This window comes from Acomys russatus, chromosome 20 (assembly GCF_903995435.1).
Source record: "Acomys russatus chromosome 20, mAcoRus1.1, whole genome shotgun sequence".
Classification (NCBI taxonomy): Eukaryota; Metazoa; Chordata; class Mammalia; order Rodentia; family Muridae; genus Acomys; species Acomys russatus.
The window spans coordinates 61,851,706-61,865,901 of record NC_067156.1 but is presented as its reverse complement, the minus strand read 5'-3'; the positions used below and the strand labels follow the sequence as shown (position 1 = coordinate 61,865,901).

General features: G+C 49.4%; 1 protein-coding gene across 1 annotated transcript in view; it reads right to left on the bottom strand.

Annotated features, from left to right (window-relative positions):
- The window catches only part of Zbtb7c (zinc finger and BTB domain containing 7C), a 234,934-nt gene extending 223,739 nt beyond the window's left edge, over positions 1–11,195 (bottom strand). Inside the window, exon 1 of the mRNA XM_051163686.1 lies at positions 10,985–11,195. The gene's annotated coding sequence lies outside the window, so the exon portion shown is untranslated. The remainder of the gene's footprint in view (positions 1–10,984) is intronic.
- Positions 11,196–14,196: the final 3,001 nt, after the last annotated feature.

Here is a 14,196-nt window from a genome sequence, read left to right as displayed (position 1 = left end):
CTGGCCAAGGAGGCATTGCTTGCTGTTCTAGAAAAGAGGCTCTGAGGGAGGGTGACAAGCAAGCAGGAGGGCACTGGTGACATTCTCCACCTCTGTCTAAAGGCAGCTGGGGGGCTCAGGCTTCCACAGGGAAAGCATGGCTTGTGGGGTGAGGATGGGATGAGGAGGCCTGCTGGGTGACTGGGGACAAGGTGGCCATATGCATGTCATGAAGTCATGAGGACTTAAAAGCAGCACAGGCTCCAATAGCACTTACTGAGTTAGGGTTCAGGGAGTGGGGTGGGCTGAAGCTGGACTGGCCTCGCTGTTTGCATCCCTTTCAGATTACACAACTGTGCTGAGTTACCAGTGAATACAGAGAGCTTGCAGGATGCTGGGCAGGACGGCGTGGAGGCTACAGGACTGATTGTTCTACTGGCACACTGATGATCCACTAACTGACCAGGATGCAGCTCACTTTAGAGCCCCACCCCCCAATAGACGCAGATAGTCCCTGGACAGGAACACGCCCATAGTAGCAAAGGCACAGCCCCGCAGTCCCAGGAAGGGCCTGCACAAGAAAAATGTAAGCTGTTATAACAATTACCACATGGCATCTGACAAGATCACAGCCGAAGTGGGGCTGCGGATGCCTGTAATACGCTCTAAATGGGCTCTGGTGGTGGTTGGCTGCTGTACTGACTCTTATTCACGCAGAAGCTAAATCACAGCGATAATGCAATGCGCGTGTGAAATATCCCTTTTCCATGCACTGGTGAGGAAAGGGCTTCACAGCCTGCAGCCAAATGGATGGGATCACAGGTGAGGGGAGTGTGCACAATCAAGGCCTGAGCAGAACGCAGTCTGCCGCCCAAGTGCCAGGACACACAGGCAGGGCCCAGGTGCAGACTGTGACATCAGGCTTACCGTTCACTTAACTTTATAGATAATGTATACTCCACCTACTTCTTGCAAGGAATTAGGCTGCCTTGTAATTAAATATACAGAAGCAAAATAGTTCAGACAAACATCAGATCAAACAAGTAACTGCTTTTAGTACCAAAAAGAAAGGAAAATTGAGCACGGCCAACAGACTCTGTACATGCATACAGTGGTGGAATGCTACACAGAAGGCCTAAAGAAGAACTAGATGTGGTAATGTGGGGAGATTCTCAGGACAGATAGTTAAGGAAATAGAAACCAAGGTGTTCTATGGAGTATTCCATAGGCCATGTTCTATATGGAAAAAATGAAAACCAGGAATATGCGTTGAGATTTCCGCATTCTGATTGCACAAGGAAGATCTAGAGGATAAGCCACAATGCAGCTCCAATGGCAACCTACAGTGGCTGCAGGGACGGGGATGAGGTGAAACGAGACAGAGGTTAGGAAACACCTGTATTCCTTTGGGTATGCATCATTTAGGTGTGTGGGTGTTGTTTAAAACATGCTCTTACTATGTGGACCAGGCTGACCTCAAACTCACCACCCTCCAGCTTCCTCCTTCCTGGTGCTGGGATGACAACGGTTCTGCCATGGCTGACCCGACATTTTAATTTTGAACTCTAATTCACTTAGACACAAGAGAAGATGTTAAATTACTACAGAAGGAAAGCCAAGACTTTCTCCTTTCTGCCTTCCCAGGAGAATGGGTGTTAATGATGTCCTGCCAGGTAACTCATCTTCACACTGGTGCAGAAAGAGGCTAGTGACCACAGGGAGCTGAGGTTGCCACCCTGTGCTCAGCCTAGCCGTTGTCACCTGCTCCCCCTGGCTCCACTCTGGATAGGCAAGGAAGGTTTATCAGCCTAGAGTCCACACAGCTTCAGCCTGTGGTCCTCTACAGGGCTGTGCCCACACCTGCTCATAACCATATATGGCTTGCCCAGCTCTTGGCACTGGCTCTAAGAGCACCCCAAATATACTAAGCACGTGTTTACGTCCTCAGAGCCCTGTGCCCACTATGTCCTACCCACTGCTTCTTCTCTGCCCAGGGCCTCCTCACTGTGTTCCCAGTCTCTATCTGGCTTTGACATGGCACCAAGTGTGTGTACATGCTCAGCACTTGGCTTGCCATAGAAGGCAATGGAAAGGAAAGAGAGTGAGCCTTCTCTTAATGACAGAGGTGTCCCCCTGTCCCTTCCCCAGCCTCTTCTCTGATCCTCTGGGGTAGGAAAGGAGCCAAGGGGTAAATCTTAGACCCCAATGTGTCACCCAAATGTCCATCAAGGAGCTATATTAATTCTACCTTATTAATAAATTATACCCACATTATAGAAAGCCTTACTATAAAGAATTAAGTAAGGTGTGTAAGCAGTTTTAAAAGTAAATATTAAGCAAAAATACATGCTATGAAATGTAGTATATGGCTAGATCTCATATATGCTCAATATGGAAATATTTTCTAGACTCATGCTACAAGCAGATGCCAAACAGATTTATACAGACATAAACCAGATAGTAACCCCCAAATCACCTTTGTTGATTGCAGAGACGCAGGAGTTCCCTCACTCAGTTGAACATCACTGAATGGCTGTAATTCCTTCTGTGTATACACGTTACATTTGTCCCTGGAGGAAAGGCCTTCCTGACTGACTGCAGGCTTTCTACACACTGTTGCATTGGCCCTCGGTCAGGGGTTCAATGGAAACTCCTCTTTCAACCCATGGGAGAGGACCTGAAGGCCAGCGGAAACCTAGCTCCCTACAGTGAACAGGGCCAAGAACGCTCCAGAGCCTCAGCCCTGTGTTTGTGCCCTCACTCTTTGGGGCCGTAGAAGGATCATAATGTTGCTTTTCTTTTCTAGGTCCATAAAGGGAAGAATAGAAGAATGTGGGGGAGAGAGTAGGTAAGGGAGGGAGGAAGGAAGGGAGGGAGGGAGGTAATGTCTTGGTTTGGGTTTCTATTGCTGTGATAAAACACCATAACAGAAAGCAACTTGGGGAGAAAAGGATTTATTTCATGAAGGCAAGTTGGGGCAGGAACCTGGAAGCAGAAACCACGGAGGATGCTGCTTACTGGCCTGCTCATGGGCCGGATTAGCAGCGGGGGCATCTTCTCGATTGAGGTTCCTTCTTCCTAAATGATTCTAGCTTTGTGTCAAGTTGATGTAAAATTAGCCAGCACAGGGAGAGAGACAGGGAGGGAGGGAGGGAAAGAGGAAGGGAGGGAGGGAGGGAGGTATAGGGAGAATGGACAGAGAAAACTAAAAGAAAAAGCAAGCAGATAGATTTGGCACTTCAGAGTACAACCAAGTCAGTACTGCCATTTCCTTCCTAAGCATTGACTACTGACTGATGGAAACTCAGACAAGTGGTCACTTAAAGATGGGCCATTAGCTGTAAATCACAGCCCAGATAGAGTGCTGAGCCACAAATCTCATTGCAGTGAGTGGGGTCAGCGCATGGCTGGTGTCAGCCCCAAAAGCCACCTGACCTCACCCGAGGAGTAGGGAGACCACTGACCCCAAAGGTAGAAGAAGCCAAGGAGGCTGCCTCAAGGAGTGTCTCTCTAATATAGAAGAATCACCCCATCTCCATGAAAGACCGCTCTACAGGCTGCACAAGAATCAATTAGCAAATATTGCTAACTTGTCAATCAAGTCTTAGCAACACGGGAAGGTCTCACTCCACTTTCTGTTGGATCCTCCGAGTTCTGTTGGTGTTTTTAACCTTTATTTTTGAGTTGGTTATACAACTCACTCAGTGGAAAAGCTCTCTCACCTCACACTGGAGATGGAGACAGGCTGTTAGGCCAGGAACAGAGTTGCTAATGTCTCTCCCACATGCCCAAGATGTGGGAGAGATTTTTGCTACTCTGGGCTTCTGTCTTCAAGGTGAAGTTTCCGGGGGTGGGAGTACAGAAGTGAATGTGCAAGCCGCTGTTCACTAATGCTTGACCAACTCTTTATACTCCTGGAAGACCCTGAGTTTGCCCTGTCCCTTAAACCATCTCCTCGGAGTTAAAGGGTTTCAGTTCTTCCCAGTTCCCAGGGAAGAAAACTGAGGCTCGGGGTGACTTGTGTCTCTTAGTGACAGAGATGGAAGAAGCAAGAACTGAACATTGTTGAGAGCCCTGAAACCAAGAGCTTTGTCACCACCACAATGCCAGGAAGGAGACACAGCCTCCTCTGTCACACTTGAGAATATACATCCTCTCTGGTTTCAGGCAGATTTACATGGGGTGGTGTTGGATGGTGCCCTGTACACAGGGCTATACACACAGCGTTGGATGGTGCTCTATCACAGAGCCAGGGAGGGCAAGCCTGCAAACAAATGTGTGCAGATCAGAGAGTCTCAGGAATTGGTACCTAATATCATCAAAACTCAATCTTTGATCCTGGCCTTCATAATGTGCAAAGCCACCAGACATTCTTGTGAGGTGCAGGCAGGTGATCTGAAACTCATTTTATGGATGGGAAGCCTAGGGTCCAGGAAGCCTGAGTGGCTTCTGGTGCACAGAAGAGCTCTAGGCCCTGGTGGGACATCTCTCTGATTCTCTCTTTCAAGATTTCCTTGTATACTCGCTGTATTTGGCTACCCAATGTTCAGCAAAGCTGACACCTGCCCATGGGTTTGGAGGGTGAAAGACAACTCCCTTTGATCAACTGGTTTTCCCTAGTGTCTTTGAAGACACTAAGAAATTCTACAGTTTCGTTCTGGAGATGTCTCTGACCCAGAATTGGCCCGTTTTTTTTAATGATTTCATGGAAGCCTTCCTCTTCCACCCAGCTCTACAGTTGTATCAGCCCACGCTTCCTAGCCTGCCTCTTGACTGCCAGACAAATGGGAAACCTTGTAATCCCTGCAAGCCAGGCCCTCCCAATAGTCCTCGGAGGGTATCTAAGCTGAAGCTCCTGGGATCTTCTTCCCAGGTCTCAGAAGACAAGTCAGAATCTCAAGGAGAACAACACAGGGTTGAACATGATAAATATGCATCCAAAATTTTTAAAAACCAAATTGCACAAATCAAGCTTTATTCTGAGAGGCTCATATTGCGGGGGTCTCTAGTGCTCCAATCAGCATAATTAAATAGGAAGCTCTCTCTGGAATTGATTGTGCCTTGCATGTTTTTTCCCTCATCTGAGGGCCATTTCAGTGAGATGATTTTAAGCTAATAAGAACCCCCAAATTAGAAACTAATTAAGGAGATGGAAAATACAAATGTTTTTGTTTTTACTTGGGCACTATTTTTATCAGAAGAATCATGAAAAATTAAAATTGTTAAGTACATATATGAAGGTTGTCAGTCAAGGGCAATGTGGCTTTCTGTCTCTCTGTTGCAAAAGGTAACACACGGGTAGCTGCTCCTGTGGGCCCCCAGGAAGCACTGCAGAGAGCAGCACCCTGGAGATCCAGGGTGGAAGGGAGTTGCCCAGTTCTCAGCAACCTTGGGCCATGAGACACCCTCCCCCTCAATCAGATTTCTTTCTCTCAAGATGCGGCTCCACACGGCTGCACATGGAGTGGAATGGCTGCTCTGTGTGTCCTCACATTTATTAATGGTAAGGATGTCACAGAATGGGAAGCTCAGAGATCTGCCCAGGGCCACACAGCAAGCTGAGAAGAGTCTAAAGTGACATTCTTGTCTACATTGTCTTGGCTTTGTGACATGACACCCTCCCTCACATACTGCCCCCCAAGTGCACCATGCCACCTTCTAAAATAGATAGTAAGCCACCATGACACAGGTTTTTAGAGGATTCTTTTAAGATCCAGACCAACTCAAATGCTTAGGACCCATCGGACACAGCAGGAAGCAGACACCTGCTGGGATGCTGTAGACCACCAGACACTTGCTAGGATGCTGTGGAGGACCAGACACCTCCTAAGATGCTGTGGAGGGCCAGACACCTGCTAGGATGCTGTGGAGGACCAGACACCTCCTAAGATGCTGTGGAGGGCCAGACACCTGCTACGATGCTATGGAGGACTTCTATTCTAAAATAATATGAATGCCACCACAGTGTACAGCAGAGGTTCCTCACTCCACAACACACAGTCCAGAGTGCTCAACACGGAGAGTGCAGTTCAGAGCCCGGGGCCTGGAAGTTTCCATTTGCTTTCTGCTACACCCTCACTCCTGCATGGCCCATGCTTTCCACTGTGTCTACCTGTGTGTCCAGATCCCATTTCCTCCACACCAGGAAGGGCACCAATTTGTCCACAGGCCCCTTCCTGCATGCTACAGTGCTCCCCAGGCCCACACTAGAGAGGTAGGAAGGACTCCCTCAAATTCACAGCCTTGCTCTGTACAGAATGACAGGTTATGAATGACCAGAATCACCTGGCTAGAGGGGCCACCAAGCAGGATGGGGAAACAAAGATGGACACTTGTCATCACCACTAACACACAATACTATCCTCCCTGCCCCCCAGAGGAGAATGAGCCAAGGAATTCCTTGAGTGGATCTCACCCTGGAGGTGGAGCACCTGCTGGGAGCACTCTACTGAGAGGATGCTGCCTGAAGCACACATGATAACAGGAGTTAAGAGCAGAGACACCGTCTTCATACCAGGCAGAAATCAAGACAGAAGTTTCAGCTCAGCTCTCAGGCCAAACAGCCCTTGGAGGAACCCCGTGTCTCATAAACACCTGCAATTTCTACAAAAGCCTTCCTCACGCAGGGGCTCCTGTGAGTCTCAGAAAGAAAGAAAAAAGTCCAGAAGGCAAGAATTATTTAATGCATTCTTTGGAGGGAGCCTGAACATAGGGGAACTTGACCTTGTAGAGTTCCGGCGACACACATAGGACACTGTGTTAATAAAAACACAGCAATTACTGCTTTCTGCTACTGCTGGGTGCCAAGGGCAACTGCAGATGATGGTCACAGAATAATAAGTGTACCTTGGCCCCCTTTTCCAGAGAGAGCGGCCATGTTTCCTGACAATGAAATATGGGCTCTCTTATCCTAAGGAGCTGCATCTTTATGGCTGTGGAGGGAGGGGTGCGGTACGATCAGGCTGGGTCCCTGTTTCAGAGGCTGAGGCTGAAATCAGAAGAGTAAGAACCAATGGGCAACTTTCAAAGACAGCTCACTGGGTGGGACCCCTACATAGTGGGATGACTTGGACCCCAGACTGGCTGACAGCCTCTGCTGATGCACTTTAGCAATAGGGGATGCCCTAGAGTCTATGGACACAGGCTGGACACAGGATGGACACAGGATGGACACAGGATGGCTCCATATGGCCACTAGGGTCTAAAGCGTCCTCATGGGCTGAGGGCTGGCCACCCTCCCATTTTCCTGAGTTGCAAAGGCCCGAGGTTCTCAAGCACCGGAAGGGCCGGACAGAACTGCAAAAATGTCAGCTGGGCAGACTGCCAACTTCAGCCCATAAAGGAGCTCAGATTTGTTTCCATTTTATTTACAAAAATAAAAAGAATTATTTCTTGACACTAAGTGTCACCCGGCAATCAGTTACCATTTTATTTAGTCTTCATGGCTACCCAGCATAAGAGAAATTATTAGTTCCACTCTCGGTGGAGCTCTGGATGCTTTAGGGTATTTTAGAAACTGTCTTAAGTCAGTCTCGAACTCACAAGTAGCAGAGACTTGAGTCAACAATCTGGGGAGCCAGGAGCCAAGCTGGCTCCAGAGAACACAAGTCACCATTGATAAAGAGTGACTTGAGACAGCTCTCGTAGCTAGGCATGGTAGATCACACCCAGAATCTCAGAACCTGGGATGCAGAGGCAAGAGGACTCAGAGTTTAAGGTCATCTTCAGGCACACAGTGAGACCACCTCTTGTACAAATTTCTCTGGAGTTACACTCTAGACTTTTTGTTTGTCACACAACAGCACACCCTGTTATTGTTTTGTCTCTGGATACTCCTTGCCTCCAGTTGCTCCTTGGAAAGAAGTTCTAGATTCTAGAACTGTCTTGGGCAATCCATTTGCTAGCAAGCACCTATGGCCACTGAGTTCTTGAAGTGTGGCCAGTCCTAACTGAGATGGCCTATTGAGTATAAAATGTACCCAGTATGTCAAATGCTCTGTAGGAAGAATAAGACATCTCCTCTGTGATTGTATATCAATTATGTGTTGAAGTTACAGTGGTCTATAGTGAGTTAAATGAAACACTCTGTTAAAATTAGTTACAGTGGCTAAGCTTTTCCTTTTTTCACTATGGCTACTAACAAGTTTAAAGCGACTGTCATAGCTTATACCTGCAGCTGGTCCCAATCTCCAGACTTACCTGGGCTTCTCTGACCCACTTCCCCTATAGTGAGAGTCTATATGGGATGTAGGGAGGCAGACTCTCTAAGAATTCTGGGAACTTTCTCTCTGTTCATCATTTCTCCACATTCCTGGTGCCTCTCCTGGCTCCTGTCTTTCTCAGCCCAGTGTCTGCCCCAGCACTTAAGGTGTGGTTAGCAATTCTGAGTGCCAGGCTCTACCTTGACCCCCATCTCTGTGGCCGGAGACCCTCTGATGGCCAGGTTTATAAATCTCTCCTCTACCAGAAGCCCAAGGAGTAGTGAACTTCTCCAAACCCGACTCTTACCCCTATGGCAGACCAATAATGAAATAATTCAATGTACCAGCAACTTATTATGGGGCCAGGTGCTCAGGTGCGTATTCTTCATGTTCTATTTCATTTAGTTCTCCTGAGCCACCCGAGTAAGACTGAGTTTTATTCATTTGAAGGTAGTGTCTTGAGACACCTAAGGCCTAGACCTGGTTCTGTGCTAGCTCCTCTGCCCCATGTGAGGTTATGATGTCAACCTGACACAGACTCATTTGGAAAGAGGCAACCTTAAGAGAAAATGCACCCACCAGATTGGCATGTAGGGAAGCCTGTGGGGCATTTTTTAAAGTTTGTTATTGAAGTGAGTGATGCCACCCTTGGGCCTATGATTCTGGAGGGTATACAAAAAACAAACAAACAAACAAACAAAAAACAGGTTGGCCAAGCCAAGAGTTGCAAGCCAGTAAGCTGTATTCTTCCATAGCCTCTGTATCAGTTCCTGCCTCCGGGTTCCTGCCCTAACTTCCCTGGATGATGGACTGTACGTAACCTATTGGATGAAATAAACCCTTTCTTCCTTGTGTCACTTTTGACCACAGCAATAGAAACCTTACGTAAGGCACATGCCTTGTTCTCTGAAGCTCTGGCTTCAGTGCTCATAACACGAGACGTGTTGTTACTGTTGAGTGTTCAATGTCCTCCATAGGCTCAAGCATTTGAAGGCTTGGTACCCACCTGGAGGTGCTGTTTTGTGAGGCTGTGGAACACTTGAGATATGAGGCCACTGGCAGAGAGATATACAGCCATAGTGGCAGGGCTTGGGGTTTACAGCCTAGCTCTGGTTCCAGCCTACGCTCTCAGCTTCCTGGTACACCAAGATAACAAGCAGCTGCTGATATCACGATGCCACCCTGCCATGACGTACTGTATCCCCTCAAACCACGAGCCAATGCAAATCCTTCCTGCCTTAAGCTGTTTCCCTCAGTCATTTGGTCTCGATGGCTGAAGGGTAACTAATGCAGTAAGCATTCTGTAAATATTGGTTCATCAGCGTGTGATCCCTTGAAAACACACACTAAGAGACTCCTAGCCCATCCCTGCAGGGCAGCCCCTTTGCTGCCTCCACTCAGCCCTGTCTTTTCTCTCTTGAAACACCCTTCTCAGGGTCAGCCCTAGCCAGTCCCCAGCCCAGGCAGAAATGTGTAGATCAGCTATTCCATCAAGAGCAGGAAAGTGGACCAAGATGCTCAGAAGTCAGTTCAGAGTCCAGAACCCAAGCAGCTGCCTCCCCCCCCCCACCCAAGGCATAGCCAGTTCCCACTGCTCCAAGTACTCAAGTGCCTTTCCTTTCCACTAACTCCAGTGGGTATGAGTCCAGTGGTACCCCACATGTGGCCTGTAGCCTACGCATTTCCTAGAGAGGGGCTTAGCTTGCTAAATTCCTTCAATTTATTCTTCCCAAAGGATTTAAAGCAAGGCCACCCAGAAGTCCTAATGCTCTGCCCCTCCCCTGCCCTTGGCTCTGACCAAGACCTCAACCCTAGCCTGAGCTAGATGGAATTTGCCACACCCTCTTGGGCCTCCCGCTGCTGGCCATTGGCCTTTCTCCCACTGCCCCAGGTCATTTCCCAAGACATCAGCTATTTTTGCTTCTGTCTCAGCCTTCTTTGTTCCCCACGGGGAGGCTGCCAGAGTGCTACCCTCAAGTTACTTGTGGTGAAGACCATACAACCAGTTCTGTCATGCCAGTTCCAGCCCTGTCAGCCTCTTGTCCTTCTAGTCTTGGGGGAGTGGGGGTTTGACCTTCTAGTCTCCGGGGGCCATGCCTCCTAGGCCCTAGGGATCTGCCTGATACTTCCTGCCTTGGCTAAATCTTGGAGTTAACTGCTAGACCCACAGAATCTTCTAGACTCTGCATGTCCCTTTTACATCCCTACACAAGACCTCCCAAGATGCTTTCAATCTTCCCCTGCTTATGCAGGCACCCTTGAAGAAACGGATGGGCACAGTCCACTTTTCTTTTCTTTTCTTTTTTTTTTAATGAGCAACACCAACAAGCACCAAAACTCTAGGCATCTGAACCAAACCCGAGGTGGTCCCAAGGTACAAAGCCCTGTCTACCCTTCACGCATCACAGGTATAGAAGAGCTCCTTCGCCCTCTGTTAACTCAACTTCCTTACTGACATATGCCACCCCCTGCCCCACTTCCTGTAGGAGCTCATGACAATTCTTGATTTGTACCCTGCGTCCCTCAAATAAGATCCGCTACATGCATAACCAAGGCGCCAGGCCTTCCCACAAGGCATAGGAAGTGAGCTCAGCTGGTACTAAATCTTCTGGCACCTGGCTTCAGCAAGCACATGGGTGAAAACAAATAACTCTAAGGAGTCCATCTATCATCTTATCAGGCTCCATGTGCTTTGTTTGCACAGTTATCTTCTCGAGGCTGACACTGTTTGTCGAATACAAGCTGATATATTCCCCTACCTGCCATATCACTGATAAAGGATAGCCGAGCTTCGGGTTCATTACCTGTCATTACACCATGTACATGTCGCTGAGGGCCAGAGCATCAATTCTTCCTGAGTCACTCCAGGGGGTACAGCCTCCCGGTTGGAGCTCCAGGTCCAAGAAGCTGTGGCTCACTGCTCAGGCCTGCGTAAGCCCCATGCCGTTCTTTCTTCCTCTTCTGGCTGGCCTAACCCTCAGGCACGGGAGACCTGAGCTCCAGCTGCTTCCAAATGGATCTGCAAGGAGAACAGAGGTCCCCATCACAACCCAGCCCAGACAGACAAGTCCGGGTGTGAACTGTTCTGGAGTCTTCTACCTAGCCTCCTGCTGTTCTTTATTATTGCATCCCGTAGTGCCTGGTGGCTATACCATGTAGGGTTTACACTGGTAGTGCTCTGAGTACAGGCTCAGCACATGATGCGTGCGCGCGCACACACACGTTATTCCTGGGTCCTTAGCTCTGCATACTTCATTCTATCTACTTCCAAGACTCCCTTTTCAATCAGGTTCCCACCTGCCAGCTGTCACTCAGACTCGGCATACAGTGTCAGAACCCTGAGCTGCCCCAGAGTTCTGGGCGAGAAGGGAAATGGATGCTCTCACTACGCCAATGGGAAGTGTAGAGAACAGGATACCCCTCGACTCCTCACCAAATCCTGGGGCAAGACTTTGGGGTGCTGAAGGCTGGGAGCTCCAGGAAGACCACCCACCTGTGGCCCATGATGAATTATTTCCAGCCCTTTACCTCAGAGGAAGAGGCAAGGTGAGAGAGAGAGAGAGAGAGAGAGAGAGAGAGAGAGAGAGAAAGAGAGAGAGAGACAGAGACAGACAGACAGACAGAGACACAGAGAGAGGCAGAGACAGAGACAGAGAGACAGAGAGAGACTCCCTATGGCAAGGGACAAAGACACTGACACAGTCCACCGAATCCTGACATTTCACGGCCAAGGCTGTGGCTTCTATTCTGCCACCGTGTGCTGTCACCTCATCACGAGGCCTCCAGCTAAAGCTGTGCCACCTGCTGGGACCACACAGGCTGCAACTCTGCCCCTCTCCTCGGGGCTGGACCCCAGCTGTGCTGTGCACATGGCTGAGATCCACTCGGGGTCCTTGTGGCCTCAGTGGACCAGCTGCTGAGAAGGGGCTGTGAATGGAGAATAGCTCAGGTGTCTAACACTTCAGGAAGAGGAAGCACCATGCTCAGGGAGCAGAGGAACCAAAGAGCACATGTTCTTCCCTCTGGTCTCTACGGACTCCTGAAGCAAGAAGAGGACAATGACCTGCATGCCACATGTATAACGACAGTACCCTAGAAATTGCTTTTGCATCCTGTTTTGCAGTAAGTAGCTCTGGGACGAGTTGTTTCAGAGATGAAACAGACGCACAGAGAGGTTGAGGAGATTGCTAAACGTCACACAGTAAATTGGAAGTCAGAGTTGGCATTTCCAACTTTTAAATATCATACCCTGCCCCCCCCCCCCCGCCCAGGAAGCTTCCCTGTGCTAGGTTAATTTTATCTAAATGTCAAGTAACCCCCCAGAGGATGAGAGGGCTGAGTGAGAGTGAAGCAAGAGGGAACAGTGGCCACTTGCCTTGTGAGGGAGTAGGTAAGACAACCACACTTTAGGTCTCTTCTCCAAAGGAAAGTCTAGGAGGAGTAAAAAGAGAGAGAGGGGTAAGGGGTGAGAAGCAGAGAAAATTAGCTGAAGAGATACTGAGGCAGCAGGGGCATCTTGGGCCCAAAGAGAACTGGCCGCAATTAAGCACTAATAACTACCAGCCTGCTAGCTACCTAGCCCACAGCTCTGCCCTTGAGAACCTTCAAGAGGCAAGAAGCAGCATGGTGGACGTAGAGCAGTCTTGGAAGGCAAGATGGATCCCACTATTCCCTTTGAAAGGCGCGCATGCATGCCATACGCTCTGTCACATGTGTGATCTATTCCTGAGGACTGAAAAGGAGGATGACGCCAGAGGATTCAAGAAAGCTGCCCTCCCCCCACCCCCACCCCACGCGTGCGCTCTGGACACAGGCTTCTTCTCAGCCTGACTCTGAAGCAGATGTTCTCCTGTAGCTGTACTGCACAGGACTTCTACCTGGGCCGTCCTTCCCTGGCCATGGTAGCCAGGGCTAGCGTGACTCCGGAGCAAGCAGCACAGGCCCAGGCTAGGCAGCCAGGGCAGTGAGCAAGGCAGGAAGATGACCCCAAACATCAATGGCTCCACATAGCTTCTGCGGTTCCTTGTGCCTGCCTCCGGCCAGCCGGCAGAGAACCAGGCATAACACACTAGACCACAAGGAGAAAGAAAAATCAGGCGCCCCTTATCAGCAGTACTTGCTAAGTGTATACAGTGCAGTGGGGGAAGGCCTTAAGAAGCTTCCTTAAGAAGCAGGCCGCTAGTGTGGCCCACTAGTGAGACTGTCATCTGGGTCAGCTGGTACTGGACTGGCAGCAAACAGTAGAGCACCCACATCTCTGGGCGCGGTGGTACATGTGTGCAGGACCAGCACGTCCTGGTCCTCCTGTGCGGTGGGGTTGAAACACACTCATAGCAGATGGTGCTGTCACCCTCACCCCAGGATTCTCATTCCTAATTATCTGTGCTGTCAGCCAAACAATTAACCCTCAAAGAAAAATTGCAATGTCCACCCCCAACCATATGAAAAGGCGATTTTCCCAAGGGCAAGATACCTAGGGCAGCCTCGCGCTCAGTTCCAGATCTCACCATCCTGCGGCCCAGAGGTCTATCGCTGACTTTGAGGCAACCTCCCCACTTGCTCTGATTCTGAGATCCTTTCTGTAAATGAAGGATGGGGGAGGGGGGTCCTGAGGGCTCCCTGAGCCCCACAGAGCTGCTGTCTTGCATTGCCCTTCATCTGAATTTGGGGTTTGCTTGCAGCCACAGAGCTCCCCTTTTGTTTCCTCATCATTTATTCAAGTTGTGGCACATTTACCATGTGGCTGGCTGGAGACAGACACATAGAAAATGTCTCCTTGGTCTTCCTGACCGCGCTGACAGGAGGTGGGCAGTAGGAGGCACTAGGAAGAAGTCTCCTTAATGCCTTTAGATCTTCTCAAGGGATGGGGCTACAGAAAAATAGCCTCTCCTCCATCAAGAATTTGATGAGCAAGGGCCTATGGCCCCATTGCAGAGCTGCAGAGTGGCAGGGCACTGTGCTATCTCTCAGAGCTGGAAGCGGCCTTTCCCATTTCCCATCTCCCACTGCTGCACCT